The 16,116-nt window shown below is 38.8% G+C and overlaps 1 long non-coding RNA gene across 3 annotated transcripts in view; it reads left to right on the top strand.

Annotated features, from left to right (window-relative positions):
- Positions 1-16,116, top strand: part of LOC131278303 (uncharacterized) — a 525,485-nt gene that overhangs the window by 64,131 nt on the left and 445,238 nt on the right. The window contains exon 1 of one of the 3 annotated variants that reach the window (XR_009185633.1): positions 14,016-14,086. The exons of the other annotated variants lie outside the window; for them this stretch is intronic. This is a non-coding gene — a long non-coding RNA (uncharacterized lncRNA). Of the gene's footprint in view, positions 1-14,015; positions 14,087-16,116 lie in introns of those variants that run through there. 3 annotated transcript variants of the gene reach the window in all.

The raw sequence follows: 16,116 nt of genomic DNA, 5'->3' as shown, positions 1-16,116 counted from the left end.
TGATTTATCAAATGATTCTACCTAATGAATCCATCACATTCAATAGAAACCACATTAGCAATTCCTGTTATTGGTCTTATCCACCCCAAAGGCCCTGAGGTCCATCCCAGTGCCCACAAGATCCAGTCAAAGGGAAAGGAATGCAAAGTTTAAATAGATTTCTTTGTAAATGTAAAATGCTCGGACAAAATAATGGAAAGACCAGGAGCAGACCGAGGAGCTTAAGGGGCATGGCTTCTGCTCCCTAGTAAAGAAGTAGCCAGGTACGTGTCACACCAGCCCCGAGAAAAACAGACAGCTGCATCCCTTAGGTCGGCCACAACCTGAAGCTCTTGGAGATGCAGCAAATCTTTGTTTTTTCCATCAAACTGAAAAATTTTAATTCAGTTTTCATCCTTTTAATAGCCGTGACATGTTCTTTGTAATTTCTGCAACTGTATTTCTGAATTTCTGCTACTATATCTTTGTTTCCTTGTTTCACACAACGTGCCTGGATCCCTGTTCCTGCTAATTGCAATGGTTGTTTGTTCACTTCAGCAACCCACTGCGTCCCAGACACCAGGTCAAGACCAGGAGCTAGGATGATGAATGAAATTATTTATTTGTAACTGGACTATAGCTGTGATCCTTTCCTCTGCATATATTAAAACTTTTAAGTTACCTGTATATTTAATTTGTCAGGTGCTTCTTTTTTTCTGACATGCGTTGGAATGATAACAAAACTAGAGAACAATGGGTGAATTCAATCTTTTAAAACTTAACCTCCCGAGTCTTTACTTTCTTCAGTTTTAAGCCAGTAAGAATAAAGTGCCTTAAGCTCTCCTTCCATAGAATTTTAAAGGAATCCCCAGGCTGTTTGCACATTGGTGCTACTTCCAGTGTACAACACAATTAATTGGATTTTTGCTATTTACTGTATAGACTGAAGCTTGATTTGGGTGTCAGCAAGTTGAAACTCAAGCACATCCATCTTTCTTGTAAATTCTGCCAGCTCACTCCCTCCTCAATTGTCAATACTGCTGCTTTTTATCAAGACTCTCCTGAAAGATAGCAAAACATGGTAGAAGTGTCTTTTCATCTCCTTTAACTTCCAGAATCGGTGCTGCACAGGAGAAATACGATGGAATGTAATTTAAAAATTTCTGGGAAAAAAAGCAGATGACATTAATTTTAATAGTATATTTTCTTTAACCCATTGTATCCAAAATATTATAATTTCAACATGTAATCGATATGAAATTATTAATGACATATGCACACCTATTTTTTCACATTGAGGCTTTGAAACTGGATATGCAGTGCACATGTATAGCACAATTCAGACCAGCCACACTGCAAGTGCTCAGTAACCATGTGTGTACAGTTGCTACCATATTGGGCAGTGCAGTTATAGGTTAATATTTCAAGATTGGCTTTTGGCTTTGATAAAAGGGATACACCTATCCTTCTGAGAAGCAATGAGGAGTTAAAAGAAGATACTAGGTTTGGGTAAAGTTTAGGACTATATTGCATGAGAAAAAAGGATTTATGTAGCTTTTACTGTAGAAATATCTTCAAGGTTATATGTGTGTGCGTGTGTGTGTAAAACTACTCATATACATATAGGGTTTTATTTAAATGTACAATCAGTAAATGGCATGGGTTGATAATTGATTTAAATATGTACTGATTGCAACTAAAACCACTTGAACAATACAAGCAATACAAACACTAGATTCTAATAAGATTATTTAATAATGATTAGGAAAAATAAAAGGTAGGACTTTTGCATGACTATTGCCTATGTGTTTGCTACTCATAATTTGTTATGTCTCTGTGTGAGAGAGAAAAGAGATTGAGAACTGCTGGTTGGGAGAAGAGAAAGAAAACAAAAACCTACTTTCTGAGGCCCTAAACCACTGGCAAGGGGCCTGGGAAAGGCAGTGTCCTGAGACACACGGCAGAGCAGGGCAAGGGCTGGGAGAGCAGCCGAGAGCAAGCAGGCCTCCACCGACCACAGATGGAGAGCCCGAAAGAAGTGCTGTGGTGTTGCAACAGACTCATCATCTGGAGATGTTTTCAAACTAACTTTAGGAACAACTTGTGAACCAGACTCACAAAAACTGTGTGGCAAGAAGAAAGGCCTGCCTGAAAATCAAACCTGGACTGTAAATGTGGATAATCAAGAGCCTATGGCGCACATTCCCCTTTGGCCTTTCCTTTCCGTCTGCCTTCAGGCGCGTTGAGAGGTTGGACTCCCAGTTTCTCGCCAAGCCATAGTCTTGTTCTTCTTGGGCAACAAACAGCTTCTCTTTAAGGCTTCCTGGAATTTGCTTCTATTCATTTCACAATTTGGAACTACTGAGGGTGGTCCCTTGGGTATAAGCATCCCAGAGTTCATGGCTACAAGGGTGGCTGGCATAAGACAAGTTTTTGTTTGCTTGTTTGTTTTGCAATAGAATACTTTTTTTTTTTTTTTAGTATTTTTTAGTATTGAACTGATGCATTAACAGGGAAGAGTTAATCCAGCTCGGCCCAAGGGAGTGCAGCCCACTGAAGCATGGTGAAATATTAGTCCCCTTTGATGGAGGGACTATGAGGTGTGAAGGCCTCTCTTAAATGCTTGCCATCTATTAACTCACTTATGCCTCTTGACCACCTTATGCACTGGAAACAATTATTTTCACCAATTTGCATATTATACACTGAGGTTTGAAAAGGCTAAGTAACTTGGCCAAGTGTGCAGTTGTGTTGGAAACTGAGGCAGCTTGGCTTTGGAGCCCATGTCCTTAACCACTAATTTCTGCCTCCATCCGACCTGTGTCAGCTGGTGCGTGGTCAGCCTTTGGACTCCCCAGGGGCCTCGCCCTGATGCACAGAGTTCTGCTCTCCAGATGGCTTACTGATCTTGGCCAGGGAAGCTGCTGATGCTGTAATGAGGTGGTGAGTGCCACATTATGGCAGGGCACTTAGTTGCTAATTGCCATTTAATCACAAGATGAATATAGTTATTTCTCTTCTCCCTCTACCCGAGTGCCAGTTAGATAGTAATTACTTCTGAACTAAGTGCTGAGGATGTGGCTTTGCGCAAAGCCAGAGTGAAATGCTACAACTATCCTTTGAGCCACCACATTCCTGGCAGGACTTGTTTACCCACGTGGCTAATTTAAAACATCACTTTGATATCGGATGCTCATTCTGACCTTCTCATTTCCCTTAAACGATTTTTTTTTCTGGGAAATTTAATTTAAAAAATTAGAAAATTTGGGCTTTATGTTTGGAAAATGAAACAGCCCAAATCAGGGCAGAGGTGACATTACATTTAAGTCAACAATGGAAATTAAAAAAAAAAACAACCCTTTGCATTTGGAAAGTTGAAAAGAAGTAAACTTAGACAATTTGTTTCTTTAGTCTCCTGCATACAGCTGCTGCATGGAATTAAAAAGGAGCTGCTTTTTGCTTTCTGTTATTTAAAGTTTGATGACTATGAAAACTAGTTATGTGGCATTTCTCTAAACATGGAAATGCAGTCTATTGGTTTATCCTTCTTCTAGATAGGTTCTCCAGGTGACTTGTGAAAGAGTTGAGGTTTACCTGTTTTTCTGAGAGGTCAATTAATGTGAGCAGGTTGAGTGACTTGTCCAATTTCGAATGTAGTTCTTGTTTTCTGGCTCTCAGTCAAATGTGATAGGTGATACTTAACACTAGTAAGTCCTAAACCTTCTGAAGACCTAATCGACTTGATGTAGCTTGGAATAAATGTGGAGATCCAAACTAGGTTATATGAGCAGTAAAGTTGAATGTTCAGAAGCAAGAAGTCTACAATGCCAGTGCTGCCTCTGCACAGAATTTGTGGGGGATTTGTGTGTGGAGCGAGCCATGAAAAAGAGCTGTAGTGAGGGGACAGCCAGGTTTTAAGTGGTTATTGAGGAAACAGGTTATCGTTTTATGTTGGAACTCCCTTTGGATGGTTACCTATATGCCATAACAAAGAAAACCCATATCTTAGTGGCTTTAGCAGTGCTTCTCAAACTTTAGGGCATCAGAATCAACTTGTTAAAACACAAATTATTGAGCCTTTCCCAGAATTTCTCATTTAGCAAGTCTGTGGTAGGGCCTGAGAATCTGAAGTGGGGCCTGAAACAAGTTTTCATTTGAGGCTGCTGCTTGTCTGGGGACTGCACTTTGAGAGCCAGTGAACAAAGGGTTTATTGCTTTCTTTATCACAGTCCACCATGGCTGTTTCTGCTGGACAATTCTCTGGGATGTTCTCCTCCAAGTGCTAACTCAGGGACTGAGACTCCTTCCCTGGGACACTGGCCATTCCCTGTTGATGGCCTCCTTTTTTTTTTTCTTGGAGGTACTAGGGATTGAACCTGGGTTGAAAGTGAGTTTGGTGAAAATATAGCCAATCTTTGCCACACCTAAGTTTATGAAATTCCTCCTTTTTGTTTTTCTCTTCCACCCAAGACATTTTAAAAATATTTATCAATCATTTATTTTGAAAGTTTAAAAATGTTCCTTGATCCAGCTGGATATATTCTTCAGTATTGCTAGCTGGAGTTGAGTCGGGTGAAGCACTGTCCACATCCTTTCCATGGATGAAGGCAGTGTGGTAGTCCTGGAATCCCCATCTGTACCAGGTACCAATTTATTGTCTCTCAGTTCCAAAACCACGATTTTCTGCCCTGATATGTGATACTGGAGCTGGCCCCATAAACATTTCTCTTTTACAAGCTGGCAGAATATCTTCCTCACTGAAGGATGGTGGAGTGAAAATGCAAGGTGATATTAGCTGGGAGATACTGCCCTTCTGAGTTCTGGGCTTCCATGGTTATTGATATTCAGTGTAGTTGCTAAGTGGCCCATAAGTCTGAACTCCAGCTGTATCTTCAGGACACTCTTTCCCTACAAGTGAACACTTCCAAGACTTCTACAGACCAGCTCTGGTCTTTGACTTTTGGCAAATTTCTTCACCACCAATAGGTTGGAAGTTCCTGTGGTAACCAAGCACTCTTTGAAGAGGCTGGAATGTCAGCCTTAGGAGTGTTAGTAGGGGGATAACTCTCCTGGTCCTTTGTTTTTCTTGTCCACTGTCTCTCAGTCTAGAAGAAATGGCTGTTCCTTTTTCACATGCTACTTCTTTAGGGTGATTTTCTAACCTCTTTTTGTAGTTAACCCCAATTTTTAGTTAGCAGTTCTTTACAGTAAAATTTTCTTGTTAAAATAATCAGAGTGATTCTTTCTTTTGATTGGATCCTGACTAATATGCTATCCTTCAGGTGATTTTTTTTGTAGATAAGAACAGGTGAATGCGCATCCTCTCAGATTAAAAAGCAGCACAGCACAGGAGAATTATGGGAAGATGGTAGAATAGGAAGCTCCAGAAATAATTCCCTCTACTAGAACAACTATTAAACAGGCAGGAAGTATCTGAAGCAACTGTTTTGAAATTCCAGCATCTAGTAGAACTCTATACAGCATCCAGGGAAGAGTGGGAGGAAGAGGCTGATAAATTAGATGAACACCAGCAAATTGCTCTCTCTGCATGGCTATTACCAGTGTCCATCTCCAACTCTAGCAGCAGGAAGCAGTGGGGGCTGGTCTCTGGCCTGGTGTAGCTTGCTCTTGTCAGAGAGGGTCATAAAAATCCACTTCCCCAAGACTGAGGGGTAGGCAAATTTTGATTAACGACTTTGGATTGCTGGGGGCCTGGCTTTGATGGCAGCTATTGTTCCAACCTGTTCTGGGTAAAAGCAGTGGAGGAGACCTAAAGATGGTATGCTTCTCAGAGCTGCAGAGGACAGATGAAGAGTTGCATTTGCTGGGCAGGGTCTGAGTCAAGAAAACAGCTTTGAGGAGCTATGGAAGAAGATTCTGTTGTGCTTTCTGGCCTCTGGCTCATCCATTTTCCAGGGCAGTTTGAAGAAAGCTAGTGCTCCCTTTGTGGGTCCCTGGACTTGTTCCAGCTAGGAAAGACTAACTTGGGAACTCCTTTCTGGTATTGCCCCTTCCTGGAATTTGCCCTCCAGGCAAAAGCAACTTGAGATAGGAAAGAAGTGTAAGAAACAATAGAGGCAGATGGCCTGGTGCAAAGGATTACCAGCTTTAAGTCTTGCAGTGGAAGATCCAAAAGAGAGAGGTCTGTTTCCTGGAAAGTAAGGGAGCATTCAAATTACTTTAACAGGGGAATTCCTAAGGCCTAAGGTCACTAGCAAGCACAAGCCCAGGACAAGACTTTGACCCAGAAAAGACATGGAGGACCCTGCACTTTGTAGTCTCCTTGGGCTGACCTTTCTGAAAGAAAGGCTGAATTCTGAAAGAAAATCCCCGGGGCAATGCACAACCAATTTGCAAAGATGATAAAGGAGGTTTTTTGTTGTTGTTGTTATTTCTTTTTTGTTTTGTTTTGTTTTGTTTGCACTTAGGTTTGCTTGGTTTTGTAAGCTTCTGACACTCAAGAAAATCTCTGTCATATTACCAGCTGACTAAACCTCAAGAAACAGACATCTCGAGGAATAAATCTCACAGTTAACATTTAAAAATATTCAAATGTACAGTGTGCAACAGATTACAAGAAAAACAAAGAAACAGGAAATGAAGGCCTATCCAAAGGAAGAGAATAAAAATCCAGAAAACATCTACTGCATTTAAAAAATTGACCTTCAATATGCTCAGGTAGATTAAGGAAAATACAGAGAAAGAACTAAAGGATGTCAGGAAAACTATGAATGAACAATAAAGATACTGAAATGTTAAAAGGAGCCAAACAGAACTACTGGAGTTGAAGACCACAGTAACTGAAAGGAAATATTCCTAGGAGGATTTCAACAGCAGACTGGGGCTGACAAAAGAAAGAATGAGCAAACTCGAAGACAAGACAATTGACATGAGTTAGGCTAAGAAATGGAAAGAAAAAAGTATTACAAAAAGTGAAAATAGCCTAAGAGCCCTCTATGACACCATCAAGCATATGAATATAGGCACTATGGGAACCCTAGAAAGAGAAGAAAGAGTGAAAGGGGAAGAAGGGATATTCAAAGAAATAGTGACAGAAAACTTCTCAAACTTATCAAAAAATGTGAATATGCATATCCAAGAAGTTGAGAGAGCACCAAATAGGATAAATTTGAAGAAAAACATACCTTATCATGTACTGATCAAGTTGTTGAATGTAAAGCATAAGGAGAGAATTATGAAAGCTCTAAGAGAAAAGCAAGGTATTATTTATAAGGGACTCCAAATTAGATTAAGTACCAATTTTTCATCAGAAAGCCTGGAGGCAAGAAGGCAGTGGGTTGAAATACTAAAAGTGCTAAAAGAAAAGAATTGCCAACTAAGAATTTTCTAGCTGGCAACACTTTCAAAAGCTCAGGGAGTTCATTACCACTAGGCCTACCCTACAAGTAATTCTAAAGAGATTTCTTCAGACTGAAAGGAAGGACACTAGACAATGGTTCAATATGGCATAAAGAAATAAAGGTCTCTAGTAAAGGTAACTATTTTGGTAATTTTAAATGCCAGTAGTATTTACTATATTTTTGGTATGTAATTCCACTTCTTACTCCTTACAGGTGCTAAAATACATGCATGTAAAATGTACTGTAAACCCCGTGGCTGTGGATATACAATGCACAAAAACATGGATGTAACAATTATAAAAATATATGCACTTAACAGGATAGTCCCAAAATATATGAAGCAAATGCTGAAAGCTTTGAAGGGAGATATTGATGGTTCTACATTAACTGTAGACATTAATACTTCACTTTCAATAGTGGATAGAACATCTAGAGAGAAGATCAATAAGAAAATACAAGAGTTAAATGATATACTAAACCAACTAGACCTAACAGACACATATAGAACTCAACAACAACAAAATATACATTCTTCTCGAGTGCACATGGGTCATTCCCCAGAGCAGACTATAACTTAGGTCAAAAATGAAGTTTCAATAAATTAAAAAATATTGAAATCATTCAGTGTATCTCCTCTGATCATAATATAATGAAGCTAGAAGTCAATAAGAGAGAGAGAAATAGATAATTCACAAACATGTGGAAGCTAAAAAACCTACTCTTAAACAACCAATGGGTTAAAGTGGAAATCACAAGGGAAATTAGGAAATATCTTGAGGTGAATGAAAATGAAAACATAGCATACCAAAACATATGGATGCAGCAAAGGCAATGCTGAGAGGGAAATTTATAGTTCTAAATATTTACATTAAAAAAATAATAAAGTTTTCGAATCGGAGACCTATTGACAAACTTTTAGCCAGACTCACGTAGAAAAAAAGAGAGGACACACATAACTAAACTCAAAAATGAAAAGTGAACAGTACTACTGACCCCACTGAAATAAGAAAAAACACTGTAAGAGGATACTATGAGCAACTGTATGACAATAAATTAGATAACCTAGATGAATAAAGATCTCAAGAAACCAATATCTAGTGAAGAGATTGAATCCATAATCAAAACTCTTCCTATAAAGAAAAGCCCAGGACCAGGTGGTATCACAGGGGAATTTTAACAAGAATTCCAAGAATTAACACCAATCCTGCTCAAATTCTTCCAAAAAATGGAAGGGTAGGCAACACTCCCTAATTCATTCTACAAGGTTAACCTCACCCTTATACTAAAGCCAGATAAAGACACCACAAGAAAAGGAAATTACAGACTAATATCTTCTATGAATTAGATGTCAAAGTTCTCAACAAAATACTGGTAAAGAAAATCCTGCAGCACATCATCATAATTATATACCATGATCCAGTTGGATTTGTCCCAGGTATAAAAGGTGGTTCAGCATAAGAAAATCAGTGTAATTCATCCCACTAACAGAATGAAGGGAAAAAACCCACATGATCACCTTGATTGATGCAGAAAAACCATTTGACAAAATCCAGGACCGCTACTTGATAAAAACACTTAGAAAACTAGGAGTAGAAAGAAACTTCCTCAACATGATAAAGGGCACTCATGAAACACCCACAGCTATCTGCATACTCCATGGTGAATGACTGAAAGCTTTCCCATTTACGATTAGTAATATATCAAGGATACCCACTGCCACCACTGTTATTTAACATTGTACTGGAAGTTCTACCCAGAGCAATTAGGCAAGAAGATGAATTAAAAGGCATTCAAATTGGAAAGGAAGAAGCAAAACATAATCCTTTTTACAAAAAAAATTCTGAAAAATCCACAACAAATCTCCTAGAGCAGATAAACTAATTCAGCAAAGTGGCAGCATACAAGAGCAACACCCCAAAATCTGTAGTGTTTTTATACATTAGCAATGAACAATTGGAAGAAGAAAATAAAAATTCCATTCACAATAGCAACTAAAAGAATCAGATATCTAGGAATAAATCTAAGCTTAGAAAGGATAGAAAAATATAAAATATTGCTAAAATAAATCAAAGACTTAAATAAATGGAAGACTTTCAGCTTTCATGGATTGGAAGACTGAATATTGTTAGGATGTCAATTCAACTGAAATTTGATTTACAGATTCTACACAATCCTAATCAAAATTCTTTGCTGCAATTGAAAAGCAAGTCATAAAATTTATATGGAAAGGTAAGAGGCTCCAAATAACCAAAACTGTCTCAAAAAGGAACAAAGGTGGAGGAGTCGCCTTTGATTTTAAAACTTACTACATCTTAAAACTCACTACAAACCCACAGTTATCAAAGCAGCATGGTATTGGCACAGAGACAGACATATAGACCAATGGAATCTAATTGAGAGTTCAGAAACCAACCTTCACATTTATGGACAATTTATTTTGGACAAAGGGTCAACAACAACTCAATTGGGAAAAAATGGACCCTTCAAAAAATGGTGCTGGGAAAACTGGATCTCCATTTGCAAAATGATGAAGGTAGAATCCTTACCTCACACCATAAACAAAAATGAAGTCAAAATGGACCAAAGTCCTGAATAAAAGGGCCATAGTTATAAAACTGCTAGAAAAAAATGTAGGGAAGTATCTTCAGGACCTTGTGCAATAATAAGAAATTAGCCTTTACACCCAAAGCACAAGTAGTGAAAGAAAAAATAGATAAATGGGACCTCATCAAAATTAAAAACTTTTGTGCCTCAAAGGAGTTTACCATAAAATTAAAATGACAACCTGTACAGTGGGTGAAAATATGTGGAAACCACATATTGATAAAGAGTTTAATAACCAGAATATATAAAGTAATCCTTCAACTCAAAAACAAAAAACCAAACAACCTAATTTAAATGCAGGCAAAAGACTTGAATAGACATTTCTCAAAAAATATAAACGAATGGCCAAAAGAGCAAATGAAAAGATGCTCTGCATCATTAGGCATTAGGGAATGCAAACGAAAACCAGAATGAACCATTTCATATCTACTGGAATGGTTACTATTAAAAAAACTAGAAAAATTTTAGTGTTGTAGAGGATGTGGGGGGAATGTAAAATGGTTCAGCCTTTGTGGAAAACAATTTAACATCTCTTCAGAATATTAAATATAAAATTATCATATGGCCAGCATTCCCATTTCTAGGTATATACACAAAAGAATTGAAAGCAGGGACTTGAACACATTTGCACACCGATGTCATTGCAGCATATTCACAACTGCCAAAAGACGGAAGCAACCCTAAGAGTTCATCAGTTGATGAATGGGTAAACAAAATGTACATACATACAATGGAATATTATTCTGGCATAAAAAAGGAAATAGGCCAGACACAAAACAACAGCTTTTTTTTTTAATCACACTGATATGAAATATTAGAACCAGCAAACGCATAGAGTCAGAATTTAGAATATAGGTTACCAGGGAATGGAATAGGGAGTTAAGGCTTAAAATGTGCAGTTTTTATTTGTGATGATGGTAAAGTTTTGATGATGGATGGTGGTGATATAGCACAACACTATGAATGTAATTAACAGCACTGATTTATATATTTGAATGCGGTTAAAGGAGAAATTTTAGGTTGTATATATGTTACTAGAATTTTAAAAATCCATGGAACTGCACAACACAGTGAATCCTAAAACCTGGACTAGAGTTAATAGTACAATTATAGAAACGTGCTTTCATCAGTGGAAACAAATGTACAACACCAATACTTGGTGTTAATAATAGGGTGGTGTAGCAGTTTGATATGGTTATGAATTCCAAAAATAGATATTGGATTATGCTTGTAATCTGATCTGTACCTGGGCACAATTGAGTTATAATTAGGGCATTGAGTCCCCCTCCCCTCCCTTGGTGTGTGGGGACTCATAGAAAAAAGGCATGGCAAAGAACATAGTTGAGGGTTTCTGATGTTGGTGTTTTGATGTTGGAGTTTGATGTTGAAGACTTAAGCTGGAGCCCAGGAAGTTAGCACACAGAGGAAAGAGAAGCAAGCCCCAGGAAGAAAGGAACCTTGAACCCAGAAAAAAGCAAGCCTCAAGAACCTAGGAACCCAGGAAGCCTGAACCCTCGCAGATGTTGGCAGCCATCTTGCTCCAAATAGACTTTGGTGAGGGAAGTAACTTATGCTTTATAGCCTGATATCTGTAAGCTCCTGCCCCAAATAAATACCCTTTATAAAAACCAACCAATTTCTGGTATTTTGCATCAGCACCCCTTTGACTGACTAATACAGGTGCTATTTGGAAACTCTGTGATTTTTCTATAAATTCAGAACTTTTCTAATTAAAAAAAAAAGCAGCACAGCAAATCTGCACCTACTAATAACTCATTTTCATCCTGTTCTCTTCTTTGTTCTTTGTTTTCATAATGTTGATTTCTTTTTCTGAGAAAGGCTGGTGTTCATGTCAGAAATACAGATGGAATCAGGTGAGCAGGTCTTCAAGCTTCAGCTGTCTATACTCTATAGTCTAGAATGTCAACTCCCAGGGCTTTCTCTGGGTTAGACCCTGATGTAGGAGTCTCAGGTTTGCTGGGGTCATGGGAGAAAGAGAGGAAGCGTTAAGTGTCATCTGCAACCAGCAACCAACATTGCTTCCTTGGCAACTTCCCTCTCTCTCTTAGGCTGAAAGCATAAAGTGAACTGTGTGCAACCTCAAGGTATTTGCTTTGGCTTGGTTCTGCTGCCACAGCAGCAGGAAATCGATATGACCTAAAAGCAAATCCCAAATAAAAGCTGAAAAAAAAAATACAACACAAAATCTAATTTTAGGACACAGAAACTAAAAGGTCAGTGTGGAATGATGATGATGATGGTGATGATGATTCCAGACAGGCTTAGTTGCTTATTATTTCTTTCTCTCTGTAGAGGATGGGTGAATGCCAATGGTAGATTAAGGCCAACTCCTCTTGGTTTCTTGTGCTAACTTTGTCTTCCCAAAAGGGTCACAGCAAGGGCTGGAGAGCTGAGACAGGTTCAGCCTCAGGAAAAGGAGGTTAGTTCCTATGATTTAGGTGACCTGAGAAAGCTCCTTAAAAGCAAATCTCTCCCCTGTTGCCTCTACATTTCAAACCTTATCAGAAGACCTTCATGCATGTCCTTTTAAATGATCTACTAAAAGATTTCCTTTTAAATGATCTACTAAATGGGAGAAATCATAGTTTGAATGAGGTCATCTGATAAATTAACTTTTTTCTTTGAACATTTTTAAAAAATAATTTCAAACTTACAGGTCGATTGCAAAAATAATACGAAAACTGTGCACAGAATTCATGTACCCAGATACACAAATCCACAATTTTAAAATTTTGCCATATTTGTCATTTTATTCTCTCTCTCTATGCCTCTTCTCTCATCTTATCTATCTATCTATCTATCTATTATATCTATCATCATCTGTTTATATCTATTATCTATTTTCTGAGTGTTTGAGAGTAGGCTGTATACATCATGGTTCTTGAATACATGTTCATTTCCTATGGAAAAGGATGTTTACTTATGTAACCAAAAGTACAGTTATCAAGTTCAAGAAATTTAATATTTGTATAAAGCTATATCCAATTTTTCATACATCCTAAGAATGTCCTTTTGATTCTTTTCTTCTCCATTGTTAGGTTCTGAGCAGGCTCATGAATTGTATTTAATTGTAAATCATCATTAAATTTACTTTTTGACTAAAAGAACCAGGGAAAAACTTAGGGCAAAAGGGACTCTTTAACCAGAGAGAGAAATGGTGGAGGGATGAAAAGTGGGAAAGTGGCTACAATTTAGTGGAAGTCCTACTTTGGTTTGAGTCTTAGGAATTTATTCCTATGGGGTATCTCTGACAGAATAGTATAAACACAACATCACATTGCTGGTGTCGACACAAAACATGCACACTCTTGTTCTCAAAGAATGATGTCCCAAAGAATATATCTGGATGGGAGAAGATTCTGGACTGAGTTTTCACTGGATGAGCACTTAAATTGCAGAACACATAATCTGATCAGCCCCAAGTGGGTATAAGTGATGCTGCTGAACGAAGCTCTCCCACATAACTGCTGTGGTCACATGCCACTGCAGAAACACTGTATGTACTGAGTATATACTCCCACTCCGAATGTGTGACAATAAAATCCCTTTTGAAGGAAATAGAATAAGAGTTAAAGAAGACAGAGTTCCCTCTTCATCTTCACTGGGAGTTAATTTGCTGGCAATTAAAGTGTCTTTATCATACATTTAGACCCTCATTCATTTACACTACAGGAAGAAGGATGACTCTTTATGACTTTTTTATTTAAATTATTGATGTTTAAAACCAAAAGCCATTCATTTCCTGCTTTCTCAACATGGGTAATTGACTAGTTCAAGTCAGGCATGCACTTGAGAAAGCCGTTTAGCTGGCAAGCAGAGCAGTCCTTGAGGAGGCTCTGCTGTTAATTTTGCCCACAGGTGATTTCAGTCCTATAACACGCTAGTCTTTACATTAGGGGCAAAAAGGTGTTTCCCTCTGCACAGCTGTTTTCCCCAGAAGTCATGCTGGACTGGGCTGGGGTGTGGGTTACAGAGTTTAGTGCTGAAGTCTGCATAGCTCTTTGACCCGACTTACTCTTCCCTCTGTACTTGCAGGTATCCCGCTAGTGGTAAAAATTTGTATCAAATTTTGGATGTAAGTGACCTGCTCTTAGGAAGACAACATGGAAGCAATTACGAAGGTAGGATAGTGAAGGTACTTTAAGTGAGACAAGATATGCGGCCACCAAAATTTGGAAAGCTTCAATGTGAATGATCACATTTTGAGTAAAGTATCTTCACTTTACCCAAGAGAGAGCATGACATGAGTGTGGCAAGTATTTTTAGAGGATATACTATGTTTGAGGAGATGCACCCCAAAGAAGAATATCATATGATCCTGAACCTCAAGAAATATACAAATCTATCAGGGGAGATGAACGCTTAAACTTCTAATCTTTATAGAATGGGATCCATGTATCAATTAAAAGGAGAACAGGACAGGGAGTGTGGAGGAAGAAATTTTTCCTCTGGGGATGAGGTGCAGGATGATGAGGGTGCAAGTGAGGTGGCATTTGAACTGGAGCTGGGAGGATAAGGGGTTTTCTCAGGGGGAGAACAGGGGAGGGACTTCCAGGTGTCCAGATTTACAAGACACCAGTTGGCTGTTTGATCGTTAGTGACAGGCTATTTAGGAGGAAACAGAAATCTTCCCAAGGAAGTTGATGAGATAAGGTGAGGATGGTGGAAATGTTGAGTGGGCTGATTTCAGACAAACATTTTGGAGATAAAAGAGATAGATGCTGAGGAACCAATGTAGGCAAGGGCTTAGGGACAGAGAAATGAGTCAAAGATGATTCCAAAATGTCCAGCTTAGGTGAATAGGACACCAATATCCTTTAACACACATGGAAGCTAATGGTGGATCCAACTTTGCCCAGTGCAGGTTTGAGGTGCCCAAGGGAAATCTTGGAGATGGCTAGTAGGCAGTGGGGATTGAGCCACGGTGGTCAGGAAATAAGACAGCTCCATCTTTGAGTACTGACCCATCTCAATCATTAATTTGAACAAATCCACCATATCTGGTAATTGCGATAGAATTTCTGGTTAAATGTTTGCAGTCCTCATTAGTACAATTCTTATCATATTTTTTGTTGTCTTTGGTTCATGTCCCCTCATTATTGCCTCTGTACTTTATCTGACAATGTACTGTGTGTCTAGTTTCTTAGCCTCTGGAGAAAAGACCAACACATTAAATTTATATACTCATACTAACATGGTATAATTCTGTGGAATGGTGTAGATGTTTTTAAAGTTATATGAAGGGCTATTTAAAAAACTAGAAGTGCATTTAAGTGACAACACCTAATTACTTGTCAATAAGCCCTCCTTCTCCCCTAGTGATTGACAAAGAGACTAGTCACTAGTAAAAATAAGTAGGAGTCTATTAACATCAACCAGCTAGGTATGTGTGTAGCCAATTGGAAGATGGTGTTTCTGGAAGGACTTTTATTCGTAATTGGTATCTATATCTTCTGCTTATGAACATTCAGTGGCTCCTGGTAAAGTCACAAAGTCTCAGGTTGGTTTTCAAGTCCCCTCTTGTTTGGACCGTTTCACCTCTATGACCTAATATTCTTTAGTTATCACCCATTAAAATCCCTGTTTCAGCAAAATATCCCAAATATGACAAGGGCTATTTCTGCTCTGGGACCTGATCAGCTCTCCTGCCACATCCCTTGGTCCAGAGCCTTGAAGTACACAATGCTGATGACATAGAATTTTACCTGACAGGCCATCTGAAGCCCAGAGCAGTTTTCAATCTGATTTGACCTGACATGCTTTGTTTGGTTCAGGAGGGTCTCTCTGGTAGCAGGTGGGGGAAGAGATCCCAGGAGGCAGAAAGCCTTTCAGGAGGCCCTTGCCCTGGTCCAGGGAGTGAGAAGGAGGCAGTGACAGGCTGGACTCTAGAGGAAAGGAGGCCAGTTATACAGATGTTTCCTAAACAGTGTCAATGAATGGCCTTGGTTGCTTTGCAGATTTCCCTTTCAGTTGACCCCAGAGATGGGGAATCCTTTCATGAAGGTGGGGAAACAGGAGGAGGGATGGTAAGCAGGAGTACAAAGAGCAAATCCAGTTTGGGGCATGCTAATTCCTGGTGTCTGGACCATCCAGGTGGACTTGGCCACTAAGAAGCAGAGAATACTGCTCTCAAGAGAGGTCAGAGCAGGAG

Source organism: Dasypus novemcinctus, chromosome 4 (assembly GCF_030445035.2).
Source record: "Dasypus novemcinctus isolate mDasNov1 chromosome 4, mDasNov1.1.hap2, whole genome shotgun sequence".
NCBI classification, from domain to species: domain Eukaryota; kingdom Metazoa; phylum Chordata; class Mammalia; order Cingulata; family Dasypodidae; genus Dasypus; species Dasypus novemcinctus.
The sequence above is the reverse complement of the archived record's forward strand: the minus strand, read 5'-3'. Positions and strand labels throughout refer to the sequence as shown.